At 40.0% G+C, this 14,427-nt stretch overlaps 1 protein-coding gene across 1 annotated transcript in view; it reads left to right on the forward strand.

Moving 5' to 3' along the window:
• Positions 1-14,427, forward strand: part of grik4 (glutamate receptor, ionotropic, kainate 4) — a 320,489-nt gene that overhangs the window by 78,945 nt on the left and 227,117 nt on the right. Inside the window, exon 3 of the mRNA XM_039622276.1 lies at positions 3,578-3,760. The gene's annotated coding sequence lies outside the window, so the exon portion shown is untranslated. The remainder of the gene's footprint in view (positions 1-3,577; positions 3,761-14,427) is intronic.

The following is a 14,427-nucleotide window of genomic DNA, read 5'->3' on the forward strand; positions in this document are numbered from 1 at the left end:
AAAACAGAAAAATCCATACCTCTCTCCTGCCCTTTTCATATTGCATTGATTTCGTGGTGAAATATCAATCTGCATATGTCATGTACTATTGCAATGCTCAAAACATGTTCAGAGGTAAATTATCATAAAACTGCTTTTTGAGGGCATTTTTACAAGTTGCGTTTGGACAGCTTCTCATTTGTAGAGGAAGGTAAGGTTAAAAAAAACTTCTGGTGACTTTGACTTACAGGCTATAAATAAAATGTATGAGTACACTTTAAATTTCAATGACGTATCCACACACCAATATAAGCACATGTTTGGGGTGCAAGTTTGCAACTACTCTTGCAACTGCAGTTAGAGTGGGATAAAAGTAGCAGTTTGTTTGCTTGTTTGTATGCATAAGATATGATGATTTTCCTAAATAGGTGGGAGAAAAATAGTGTTGACATTTTGCAAAATCTAATGCAGAAACAGCAGAGATGTTACTTGTAATGATAATAATATTAATAATAATAATACTAATAAGCGGCTCAGTTGAATTCAGACATTACTAATTTTATTATGACTGAAATAGATTTTTTTTCTTGTGGTAAAAATAATGATGAGTTTAAAAGTGAGGCTTATTTTTCAGTGCAGATAAATCACCCACTATTTGTTCTTCCACAACTACGATATGCTGAGATGATCATGTTTATCATAAACCTTTACCACAGGAGCGTAGACACTTGCCTTTGGCTCATTTGGGTTTGGGGTTATAGAAAGGGATAGATCGAGTAACTTTGTAACTTCCTAATTAAACAATATGCATGTTTTTTATGATGTTCAATATGTTTCTGAACATTTTTTCTGCGAGCTTTATCTACCCACTGTTTTTGCAATTACTACTTACAAATTTGGAGTTGAGAACGTGCAGGAAAACTGAAGCCTAAGGGTAATCATCTTGCTGTGCAGATGGTCCAAGATACATGAGAACAATTTCATAAGGTCTTTTCATAATGTAGCTTTTGCTCTGCAGTGGTTGTGTATATTTTAAAATACACCCTGCAGCTTGCTCATCAGGGGTGTTTTTACTACATCACAAGCATACCGCTCACAAACATTTTTCCACCAAAACATGGTGGATTAATTCTTTCAACATACTATATGCACATGTCACGGTGTAGCTATTTGCACACATGTTTATCTCAGGGGATTTAGTCAGAGAAATATATAAAATTAAACATATGTTTTTATTTTCTAAACAAATTTACTGATGGGAAGCTCTTAGTAGTTCTGGTACTTTTTAACTTTTAAGCATTCAGAACATAGTTCTCTTTATTTTATGTATTTAATTTAGTGTATTTCACAGTCCACAGTACATGATGTGAAATATCTCCACATGATGACATTTGAGAGCAATAGCCCAGTTTATGCAATGTAGGGCAGGTCGTACAATAGAGATTTGAGTCCTCTGGGCAGTGTTTTGGTGGGAAATGGATTCTGTACCTTTGGCTTGTATACAGCAGCCTAAAGCTTTAAGGCAGATAAAAGAACAGAAAGAAAAAAGAAGGAGGAAGAGGGAGTGGAATGAGTCGGAGGGGAGAGCAGGGCGAAGGAACATTCAGCAACAATATCCTTTTTGCTGAAACTTTACATATGTCAGCACTTCAAAAGTTTTCCTATTACTATTTATCCCACATCCCCTCCAAGAGCTCCAGATATTCATTTGATCTAACCTTTTATTCTGCTCCTACTATAATACTCTCAAGCTACATGCATAAGATGCATATATTCTTTCAAACTTTTTGCAAGTAATTAGAGACAAGTGGATTTCCGGGCCGAATGAAACATTGCTTTGAGCACAACAATTGATTCATCTTTGTAAAATAGCTTTGCCACCGGAGGACTTTCAGGACAAATCTAAGCTGGTGGAGGAGCAGTGCTCCCAGTATCTCTCTTTGTCTGTTATCATTGCACAGTAGCAGTATCTGTTATATAGTGGAGTGTTCCTACTGAGGAATGGGCAAAATATGAAATCTACAAGAGACAAACTACCAGAACCAAATTGTTTTCTATTGGCTCTATAATAGGATGTTTTTGCCCAGGTGGCCAAATGTTAGAATAGTTGGACACAGGCCCATTCATTCCACTTTTGGAAGATGTGAGCACATAGGGCATTTCTAACTGTGAAGATCCAAGGAGCAGAGGAAGTGAAGGTGGAAGAGTTTAAAAACCTGGGGTCAACCATCCAAAATTAACAGACAGTGCACAGGAGAGGTTACAAAGAGGGCGCAGGTAGGGTGGAGTGGGTGGAGAGGAGTATCAGGGGTGATTTGTGACTGAAGCATAGCGGCAAGAGTGAAAGGGAAGGTTTATGAGATGGTAGCGAGACCAGCTATGATGTATGGTTTGGCTGACAAAAAGAGAGGAGGCGGAGCTGGAGGTGGAGGTGGCAGAGTTTAAAGATGCTGCAGTTTTCATTGGGAGTGACCAGAATGGACAAGATTAGAAATAAGTGTATCAGAGGGACAGCTCAGGTTTAGGCTTTTGGAGACAAAGTTAGAGAGGCAAGGCTGAGATTGTCTAAACATGTGCAGAGGAGGGATAGTGGATATTTTGGACAAAGGATGTCAGATATGGAGCTGCAAGGAAGGGGGAAAAGACGAAGACCGCGGAGGAGATTTGTGGATGTAGTGAAAGAGGACATGCAAAGGGTTAGGATGATAGAGGACGATGCTAACAATAAGGTGAGATGGAAATGGATCCACTATAGTGGGCAGTCAAAAAAAGAAGTGTGCACACAGGTCATTTGAATGCAGTACTGTCTGTCAAATTGTTTATAATTAATTTTCTTAGAATTTTGACAATCACAGTGCTCTCCATGACTTGATGTTTATGTTCACTCAGCGTGGTAAGTTGGTGTGTGCTGAAAGTCCACATGGCAGGTACTGAATCTGCTAACAAAAGAGGACAATTTCACTGTGGCGCAAAGCATTGGGGTTGATCTCTGGGGAGAGGTTTAATTCCCCCCTGAGTAAGGGTGCCATTAAAATGCAATGACATGAGATTAATGTTCATCTTGAAGTGACATTTGCTTTCTCATTTACTGCGAAAATTGTCTTGGAATATTGGGTGCTAGGTGTTGTTTTGAATGCTGATGAGCTCCCAAAGCTGCTCAAAGTATGTGCGGTGACAGTATGAAAAATGTTGGATGTGCTTTATAAAGAGGAAGGGGATCTAGCTGAGTAAGGGACAAACAGTAAAACAAGACCATCAGCAAATTGGGACTGTGAACTTTGAAACTGTGCAGATTTCAAACTTACTGTATGCTGGATAAATGATGTCCTCAGCATTAATATCTGGACTGCAAAGGGAGATACCTGATCAGAAACCTGATTTTTAATGCATTATGTGGTTGCTTTTGAAAATATGTAGTTACTTAAGGATCCTGAGGAGGACAAAAAACAAAAATGTATTTTTATATGTCTTTTAGGCTTAGATTACCTGGTTATGGTCTGTGTGTATGCACTTCAAATACACCTATTCATTTTTTTCTTTCTCTCCTCTGACTCATATTTCCTGCATCTTTCTTCCCCCCTCCCTTTCTCTCTTACAGAGTGCCTGTAAGTAGCAGCTCCATCTTCTCTTCCTTGTGTGTGTACCCTCTGCAAGAGCCGGGGGCACATACTATATGTGTATGTGAGATGAGGAGGAGCTAAGTGGCTACCACAACCACCTAGATCAGACAGCCTCCTGTGCTGCAAGATGGATTAGAGCCCCACACCTCAGGAGATCAAAGGTAGGAAAAGATGTTTGGTAATCAGCCGCCACTCACCTGCCCTGTTTAATGACAGCGCGGAGAGTAAAGGAAAGGGAGGAAATGGTGAATGACAATGAGTTTAGACTAAGGTCTTTTTGCCATCTGTGTGCTGTAGGGTGTGTAAGAGGGATACACCATGCCGAATGTCAATATTTATTTTGCATTAAAAAAACTTCACAAATGTGAGCATATTTCCACTGAAATTTAAAGTTTCACATCACATGTGATTATTGTCCCCAAATATAAGAAACTAGTACAGAAGCATCCTTTAAACAAAGCGTCCATATAGCAGAGCAAACCTGTTTTTCTACAGTAGTCTACTATAAATTGAAGTAAAATGCTTTTATAATACTGGCACTATTTGAGGGTAATATCTGGGTTCAAGAGGTTAATTCAAGTGGAAAAATATCAGCAATCTAAAACATCACTGGTAAACACCAGGATAGACCTTTGAATTGCCGCCCACGTCTCCAATTTTGTCAGCAGCTCCAAAAGACCCTGCGTTGCTCTTGTGAGTTGAAGAAGCAACTCAGCGAGGGAAAACACGCTTCTGCTCTTAGCATTGTGATTAGTATGCTGTATTGCTCGCTGCAGCTATAAATAAAAGTGTAAGCCAAAGGCCAGGCAAGTTCTCTGGGAGTTGTTGAAAGTAATTCTGGAAAATGCAGAAGAAACACTGACTGAATTAGAAGCAGATCAGGGAGGTGGAGAAAAAAAACGTGCGTAACAAAAAGGTGAATCTGACTTCACAAAATAACATGCAGAGCAACTCAACGGTATGGGAGACGTTCAGTTCCGATGTACTCCAACTTCAGTTCCACAGCAGGAACTTGAGAAATTTCCAGGTCTGAAAAAGTTCCAGTTCGTTTTTTTACACCAAAAATGTCCCAGTTTAATTCGGAGTAATGTTTTTTCATTTTTACGAAGTTTCAGTGGTGAACTACTGATGGTGTTTTCAGGATTTCATAAAAGATAAACAAAGCCACTTTAATGCTTGTGGCTGGATTTTTCATTTTTAATCCTCACCATTAGCATTTTTGCCACTGTCATGTGAGTTTGCTTTTTTTTTTCAAACCACAAATCACCGTATTTGGATTATGCGGTCAATATATCATTATGACTATGAACATATAAACACTAAGACGCTTGGTTAGCAAGCTGCATCCATACGATGTATGAGTGCAATGCAGAGACAGAGATTATTAATTAACAGGCTTTAATTTCATGAACCAAAATTTGAAACACAAACTCTGTGGATCTTCTTAACAACTGTACCCACAGCACAGTTGTTAAGAAGCAGAAAAACTGTCCATAGAGATTCAATTCATTTTTATTTATATAGTGCCAAATCACAGAAACAATTGTGTCAAGGTGGTTTATATTGTAAGGTAAAGACCCTGCAATAATATAGAGAAACCCCCAATAATAAGATGAATCCCTATGACCAAGCACTTGGAGACAGTGGGAAGGAAAAACTCCCTTTTAACAAGAGGAAACTTCCAGCAGAACCGGGCACAGGGAAAGGCAGCCATCTTCCATGAATGGCTGGGGGTGAGGGGAGGAAGATATGATAAAGACACACTGTAGAGGAGAGCCAGAGATTAATACTAAGTAATGATTAAAAGCAAAGTGTACTCAAAACACATAGTGAGTAAAAAATAATGAGTGAAGTAAAAACACTTAATGCATCGTGGTAAGAAGCCTAGGCCTATTGCAGGATATCTACAGGAGCCCTAACTGTGTTTTATTTAAAAAAGAACATTTTTAAGCGCAATCCTAAAAGTACAGAGGGTGTCTGTCTCCTGGATCCAAACTGGGAGCTGAAAGCTGAAGGCTCTGCCTCCCATTCTACTGTAGGAACCAGCAGTGTGAGAGCGAAGTGCTCTAAAGGCTTCAAGCGGTACTATGAGGTTGTTAACATCCAAAAGGGCCTGATCAAAACCGATTTTTGTACTAGGCAGTGAAAATGATGCTGTAAAGTTGGGTATTTAAACATCAGGATGGGTGGGCATGAACCTGCTTTTGGAGTCCAACCCCAGGTGGCCACTAGAAGAACTTTTTGGCCTTTATTTTTCAGCCCCAAAGGTTTCCGCATGGTCAACAATCTCATCTTGTGGGTAAAAATCAGTTTGGCTACTTCAAGATAGTGAAGTATTTGTAAGTTTCTTTTTGTAAACACAACACTCAGACTTGCCCTCCTCATGGTTGGTTCATGGCGGTCGAGTGAGCTAGAGAGTCAAGGGAAAACAAGAAGAGCTTTAATGAGAACAAAGGTGTGAATGCCTGAAATAAAACTTTATTTTCTGCTTGCTTAGCGGAGGTTGCATTATAAAGCACAAACAAACACACCCACACCTCCATGTAACCACGGCAGAAGACACTAAATTACCAGATTCTGTGTGAATGTGGCTGAAGCTTCATCTGACCGCTGTGGCCTCTCTGCTCCCTGTGCGGTTACGGCGCTCAAGCTCCGCAGACACACAGATCTGACACAAGAACAGAGCAGATTCCCAAATGTAGAGCAGACATTGCTTTTTTTCTGATAAGAGTGCACTAAATTGCCTCATCTTCCAGTGTCTTTAGACCGCAGTGAAAATGCAGATGATCAGCTGTCGGAAGCTAAGCTTTAGTTTTTTATTTTTTATTTATTTTAGATAAAAACTTCCTGTGAGGAAGCGCGGAGCAGCTTTAGTGTGAAAAGGTTCAAGGGTCAAGTAATCCCAAGCTGCTAGAGAGATACTAGCTCTTACAGTGCCTGTAATTACTGTAATTAAAGGGCTTGGGAAGATTGTGAAGTCCAAATTGTAAGGTCCTCTGTCCTTAGTCCTTGAAAAAATAAAAGAATAAATAAAACAAACAGATTGCTGCAATCTCACAGTGACACACACTCTTTCTTTTCTGCAAAATAACTAAAGGAAAAACTGGACTTATTTCATATCACAAAATGTTTTTTATAGCCTTACTTGTAACAATAAAAGCTGCTTATTGTACTATAATTCAACACTGTTTGCATGAAAGGGGATTACTTTATTGAGATTTCTTCAGCGGAGGCATTTTTGTCCACACGTGTAAAATGAATCCATAAAAAATGCATTTTCTGTCTTTTCTCTTTTTTCCTTTTGTAGATGAACTTCAGTCACCTACACCCATTTTCTAGCCACCAGTTTAGAGATATCTCTTTCTTTTTTTATCAGACGTTTTCCTGTTTCCTGGACTTATTTTTCTGAGATACTCACTGTTGTTACTGTGCAAAATGTTCCTCTTTGGCTCTGGATTTAATTACACGCTGGCTACAGTTAGTAGACAGTACATACTATAAGTTTTTTCCCCCAACAATAGAAAGAGAAACTCATTTGTAATCACACTTTAACTTTTTTTATGAACAAACTCTATCATTTTTATATTATTACCAGTGGCGTAATTTCCAGGGGGGTTAGGGGGGGTTTCTCTTCTTTTTTTGCCTCGCAGGGCCACCCCTCTATTTTCTCCATGACCTCTGCTACATTTGTATTTTGTTTGATTTTTGACAAGCCCTGCTCACACCTCGCAAAACCTTTAGAAGGCTTAGTGTATGTTTGGACACATGACACTGGACTGTGCTGCAAATAACGGAGAGATCAGAATATTTTTTGTCATACTTGCTTAGAGGAAAGGATGCACCATGATCTGGAGGATTCTGCTACCAGCTGTACACTATCAAGACCAAAAGAGGACAGCTGAGTGAGTTTGGATCAACAACCAATTCAGTATGGTTTGTGTAATGAAATATTCTATATTATACTCTCTATACCAGGGGTCTCCAACTCCAGGCCTCGAGTGCCGGTGTCCTGCAGGTTTTACATATAACCGTGGGTCAACACAGCTGAGTCACATGATTAGTTCGTTACCAGGCCTCTGGAGAACTTCAGGACATGTTGAGGAGGTAATTTAGCCATTTAAATCAGCTGTGTTGGATCAAGGACACATCTAAAACCTGCAGGACACCGGCCCTCGAGGCCTGGAGTTGGAGACCCCTGCTCTATACCCTCTAAATATTTGAAAGCTGTTACATAGTCAGCCTTTTTGAAAGCAAGTTGAATAACATATTTCCATTTGAAACTTTTCAATTATTGCAAGGAAAAAAAATCCTCTTCTCCACATGTGCACACCCACACATGTAGGCACAGTCCAAAAATAAGAACACTGATTTAGCCTATGTCATATTACTAACTCTGTGTGTCAGTAACAGTAAAACCAAATTGCTATTCATATTCAGGAGGACTCGCTTTTCATATTTTTAAGCCACCACATTCTCCCACAGGCGGCTCCAGTTTGCTGTGAATACAAATGCTGGAACACACAGTGTGCTGTAAAGACATTGAATTTCTTTGAGGCTCGAGTGCCCCGTGAAATCTACTACTAACAGAATTTGACTTTTTATTGACTTTGGCTCAAAGGAAGTGGATTGAGCATATGGTTTCAATTTCACTGCCCACTTGTGGAATCTTTGGTGCAAATGTTGTACTTTAGCCACTCAGTATGTGACAACTCCACCATTCTCTATTGCACCTACATGAATGCTTCTCCACAGCTTTATTGGAAATGTTGAACTGGTTCTGGTATGTCATGCTCATTAAAACCTATTAAGCTCATTTCCACTTCAAGTTTTTTTTTCTTCCGGGACTCCACTACAGCAGGTTCAATGCATTAAGCTTAGCAGATATAAAATAGCGCTTGTCTGATGAACTCAGTTCCTTATTTCCAGAATAACTTTTATGTGCTTTGGCATGTCTGTGGTGTGTATGCCTGTGTATAGATGTTTGTGTATGCCTGCGTTTGATTAACTGCTTTTATTTGTGTGCTGACTGAATTCACGAGCCTGCATCAGTCTGCTCCTGTCTTTGTTGCCTCTGGGCTACCTGCCTCCTTCCCCGGCTGCTCCTGAGAAGTAGAGATAAGGCCCACTGATGTTTGTCTGCTCCCTGGCAGATTACTGAGGCAGACAGGTACAAGGACTCTGGCAGACAGCTCTAGTATATTGGAGGCCAAATAAGAAGTTGCTGGGGATGTCTAAGCTGACCATAGCACCAATCCAGCCTGAATGCCATTTGGCTTCTTTATATATGCTATTGGTGTTGAGCTTGTTACTGTTGGAAAAGAAACTCTGAATTTTAATGAATGAATATACATGATGTCACCAATTTTTGTTTAGTAAATACTTTAATGATTACAGGCACTTTTGGCTTCTCGCTTGTTTCAAGAGGGATTCCCACAGCAGACGTGTCTGCATGCATGATTTCACTCTGGATGCCCTTCCTGATGCAACCCTGCTATTTATCCAGGCTTTGGGACTGGCACACCTTTGGGAAGGCTCTGTTTGTGTCTCCTCCCAGTCTTTTTATTCTGAAGAAAATGAGTGAATCGCTAATGCTTGCATTTAAAATTCATTTGTCACAAGCATACCAGAAACTTTTATATATAGTTATGGTTATATATGGTCTGCGTCACTTCTTGCATGGTGATAGGAGTTCAAACAGAAAACAAATCATGGAGGATTTTTCAGAGTTCTCCATGGAAAATTCAGCAAACTGATGTCGTTATAGCCTTTGTTGTTTTATGACTCAAGATTTTGATTGGCTAATTACCATTTTGCTAACCTCAAGGGTCTTTTTATCTTTTGAAATTGTTCCCATTGTATGCTTGTAAGTTGTAAAATAAATTAAAATGCATAGCTAGGGCCTGTAATACTCGATTTGTGTTTTAAAGACACATTAGAAGCAAAACCTTTTATAAGGGAAGGCATAGATCTGTGTGTGCAAGTACATGTCTGCCTTTTGTATGTTTACCCTTAGAGCACCAGGCTGTGAACATTAGGGTATGATTAAAGCTCAGGGTCCATGTGGGATTGCCTAATTAGGCCTTTCTTCTTCTGTGAAGAACAGTTCACAGACATCATGGTAAGAAAATTGCGGTAAATCTTACTTTATCCATGGTAGTGAGGGCAGAGAGGACAAAGCAGAAGAAGGATCTAAATAGTGTTTGGTCTCCATTCATAAGAGATCGGAGGCTTCATTTGCATCAAATCCATGTGCTTTTCTGAAAACAGAGAAGTGTATTTTTCTGAAAACTGAAAAGATCCTTTGAAAGAAAAGTGAAAGAAGGAGTTATACTGTAAAATGGTAATAAGGAGTACTTGAAAATGTGGCTTTGTCAACTGGAAACTACTGTATGAAAACCCGAGACCCTGCACATATTTGAAGTCCATGGTAAAACTGCAGCATGCACAGTACAAGTGGTCATAACAGACTACTAGGAAGTGACGTAAAAATATGGGCAGGACTGGAAGTGGTCCAGCGGTGCATGAGTAGATGATCTTGAAGGGGTCAAATTTAAATCAGGCAAGTTTACAGATTTTTATGATGAAACTTATACTGTGATACTTTAGTCATGTTTATCAATCATTAGAAACATGTTATATCAAAGAGTCCAAGTTCAGCTCTCAGTTTGCTGGTCTTCTATTTGTTGTGTTTGCTTGACTTGTGGTTGATCAGAGCTTTGTAAATAGTTTGGATATTTTGTTGCCAATTGTGAAGATGGTCTCTGATTGTGGCTCAACTGGCTGAACATAAATTGTTCATTACTCCCACACCATGTGGTAGGTAGTTCTGTCCACATGACTGATAGCTCTTCTGGGAAATGAAATCGGGGGGGAAAAGATGCATAAGCAAGATCAGAGTACAAGGGATAACACATGATTTAAACACAGAACTCCTCGTCTGTGTAGCACATTGAATATACATGGGGAAAAAAGCCTAGAGGGGATGTAAGGGTTTAGAAAGAGTTAAGAAGCTGTCTTTTGCAAGGTGAAGTGCAGCTTATGAATTAGAAAGTATAACAATGGCTGAATGACAAACTACGCTGATGAGAAATAGTATAATTGTGCACCTGAAATACTGCACAATTATACATGGCAGCAACTCAGAAGGGGTTGAGGTTTAAACGTGGCATGGTTGTTGATGCCAAATTGGGTGGTCTGAGTATTTCAGAAACTGCTGATCTGCTGGGATTTTCCCACACAACCGTCTCTAAGGCTTACAAAGAATGGAAATATCCCTTGAGAAGCCGTTCTCTGGGTGAAAATGCATTGAGAAGAAAGGACAGACTGCTTCAAGCTGAGAGGAAGGGATAGTTATATGAGACTTCATTCAGTCTCATATAACCACTAATTACAACTAATAGATGCAGCAGAACATCTTTGAATGGTCACAGCACTTCGGGTGCTGCTACTGTCAGCTACTGCTACTGTAAGACCAAGAAACTGAAGCGACAGTTTTCAACAAAATACAACAGAAGATTGGAAAATTTTGGGCTCATCTGACGAGTCTTGATTTCAACATTCAGGTGGTCATATCGAATTTTGCCACAAACCGCATGAGCGCATGGCTCCATACTGCCTTGTATCAACAGCTCAGGCTGGTGGTGGTGTGGGGGACACTATCTTGGTCCATTTTGGGCCCCTTAGTACCAGCTCAGGAACATATAAAAGCTACAGCATATATGAACGTTGCTGCTGACCATGTCCTTCCCTTTACGACCACATCTTCTCATGTCTGCTTGGAGCAGGATAACACACTATGTCAAAAAGCTCAGATCATTTCAATCTGAAGGCTAAAAGGCGGTCCAACCTAGTACTACCAAGGTGTATCTAATAAAGTATCTGGTGTGTGTATATTTTAAAAATTGCATAATGTACTGTGCTACTCCTTTAAACAGTCCCAAACTAAGTGTAAATAGAAATATACAAACCTTGTTTATTAGGTGCTGCTTTAATTAAGACCAAACCATCTTAATTAGAATTGAGTGACATATGGGTGAAGGCTGGGGTGGCTTTTGGCGCTTTTGAGCTTAATCAGTGGCAGCATCTGGCCGGTGAGTAGCTGTCAGAAGTAACAGATGTATAAAGCTGCATTCATCGCAATAGACAACTCTATTATAGGAATTAGAAGAAGTTGTTTAATATGCATTCATGGAAAAAATGTATAAAAATTACTGAGGTAAAAATATGTAAACTCAAAGTCCAAATATATACCAAACGTGGGTTCGGTATTTTGGGACATTTAGCAATGGAGGGTGTGGAAAATATGCATATAGGCACTCTTGTTGGACCATGTGATGTTAGAGACTATGCTTGCAATTCGTTTACACATAATTTATGCTAAAAAGGACAAAGCATACCCTGTTCTGCAGCTGGGGAACATGAAGCATTGATTTTTGTCTGCATTATGAGATGCTGCTTGGCTTTTTATGAACACAGTAGTGCATAATTGGACAATCCAAACCCATGATACACAACCTCCATAAGATTTTCTGCCACTTGCATCAGCAGTTGTCATGAATGTGCACTGTAATTTCTGGTATCTGGTGAAGAAATTAAGATTCACTGTTAAACTCAGTGGCACAAATCTGCTGGTAAACATTTGGTTTCTGTCTGTCTCTCTCTCGCTTCATGCCATGTTTCCTTCAGTCAATCATCGTGTCTTATACGTTTTGTTACCATATTGCCTGTTGAATGGGAAATAATATCCATTTCAGGTGCAGGTTTCTGGGATCAGAAATACAGAAGGACGGCGAGAGATGGAGGAGTTTCAAGGAGAGGTCAAATAAAAGATAGATAGATAGAAGAAAGGAAGGCCCAGCTATGAGGCACAGCAGAGGAGAATAAGAGATAATAGGGAGTAGAGAGAAGGGTTCGGAGACGGAGAGAAGGCAAGACTGTCTGAGGGTTTAGACAGAGAAACAGAGGCAGTGAGAGAGACATGATACCTCGGATATTAGAAACAGAAGAAGAGGTTGAGAAGGAGTTTGAGTGAGTGTAGCTGGCAAAGTCACCATAGCATCTCCAGATATGATCAGCACAAAACTGAAGGGCAGCAGCGTGTAGACAGGCTAGACGGTACTGCCTACTCCAGTGGTGTGTGGTGAGGGGTGGTATTGTTTCAGCTTTTGTGGACACTTTCCAATCCCATTTACAACTTGGAGAGACCTCGAGTCAGAGTTACACAGAAACTGGCTGTTGTCACTGAGTAAGCTGGCTAATAAATGGGACCAGTTTGCCTGAAAAGTCTTGTAATAATAGGGCAGAAGAGGTCAGACTTGGAACGTGACAATGTGGCGACATGAAGCCAGAGGTGCTGATGTTGATCTTTTGTTGACAAAAAACCCCAACAATGCTGTGTTCCATTTGTTCTGTGGATAATGGACTGTTTAAGCCTGGTTAGAGGCTATTAGCGGCTCCACAATCTGGGCTTCAGCTTGGTTCAGAAGCTTAGATTTCCAGCAGTAATGCCTGTGTAATCCTCGGTTAAACTTATTATCGTTCTTGCTAAAAAAAAACTGATGCTTTGGTAGAGAACACCATTTTCACCATTTCATGCTTTTTAGCAGGAGCACGTTGTAGGGAAGGTGATGGTTCAGGAAATCATTGCATGATTATTATTGTTATGTATAATTATTGGCCTAAGTAATACAATTTAGAAAAGTAATCTTTTAAAAAGCCTAATGAATAGAAATGGCAAATATGAACAGGGCATTTCAATCTGCTGTGCTCTTTGCTGTCAAGGGAATGGAGCACACAGTAGTAGATTGACTTAGCGTGCATCGAGAGATGAGAGGGTTTTTTTTTTTGTCTCACAACTTTGAGTCTGCCACTTTGCGTATATCTTGGATGCATACTGTTAAACTAGATATTATTTGGAGCTACAAGGTTGATTTTGGTATTTTAAGAAATAAGTAATCCCTAGGCTCTTTGTCTGCAGAAACACCACAGACATTTTCTAGCACTTTGAGTGTTACATAAATACAGAATTTAGTTTCTATTATCACCATTGCTCTTAGCTGGTTTTCATGAAGCCCAAGGCTCGTGTCATTATTAAGCTAAATGAAACACAATGTTCGCCTTCGGAACTGAAGGGTAACACTAATACACAATAATTTTGCCTCCGGGAAACTCTGGACTTGTTTTAATCAGGTGAATGCACTTGCATTCAAGCCCTGTCCACGTCCGTGGTGGTGTAGTAAATGAAGAGCTGCGATGAATAAGGACAGATCACGTGCTATATTTCCATTCTCATTGGGCTTTTAGTTTTCACTGAGCTGTGAACGCTTCCTCCAAGACAGCACAGGAAGAGAGCATCTGCAAATTGCAAAGAGACAATTTGCTGTTGAATAACCCCGGTCTTTGCAAGTGAGTGACAGGTCCTTATCAGAGCACCCGCCGACTGATCAAAGTTGAAAGGGGGTCAGGCTGAATTAAAGACCAGCTAATTAAAATGTCCAGGGAGCATGCCAGCCCTCATTTCATTTATCGCCTTGTGCACAGTTGGGTAAAGAAAGAGAGAGGTGAGATCGGGGTAAAGGAAGAAAAAAAACAGGTGTGTTTAACTTCATCTGATATTAGAGGATATATTGTTAACTGCTATATCACTGTGTTTGGTTACAATCAGAGGCGTGTAGCTCATCTCTCGGTTTAAAAGCCTCACCTTTATTTGATTAGATGATTTTGGTGGGAGTTTGGCAAGAGTTTATCCACCTAAGAAGGGCACGGTCGCTGCTAGATTGAAGTCCCAGGTGAAGAAAAAAGCATTCCAGTTGTGTTTTCAGCCTGATTT

This window comes from Oreochromis aureus, linkage group 14 (genome assembly GCF_013358895.1).
Source record: "Oreochromis aureus strain Israel breed Guangdong linkage group 14, ZZ_aureus, whole genome shotgun sequence".
Classification (NCBI taxonomy): Eukaryota; Metazoa; Chordata; class Actinopteri; order Cichliformes; family Cichlidae; genus Oreochromis; species Oreochromis aureus.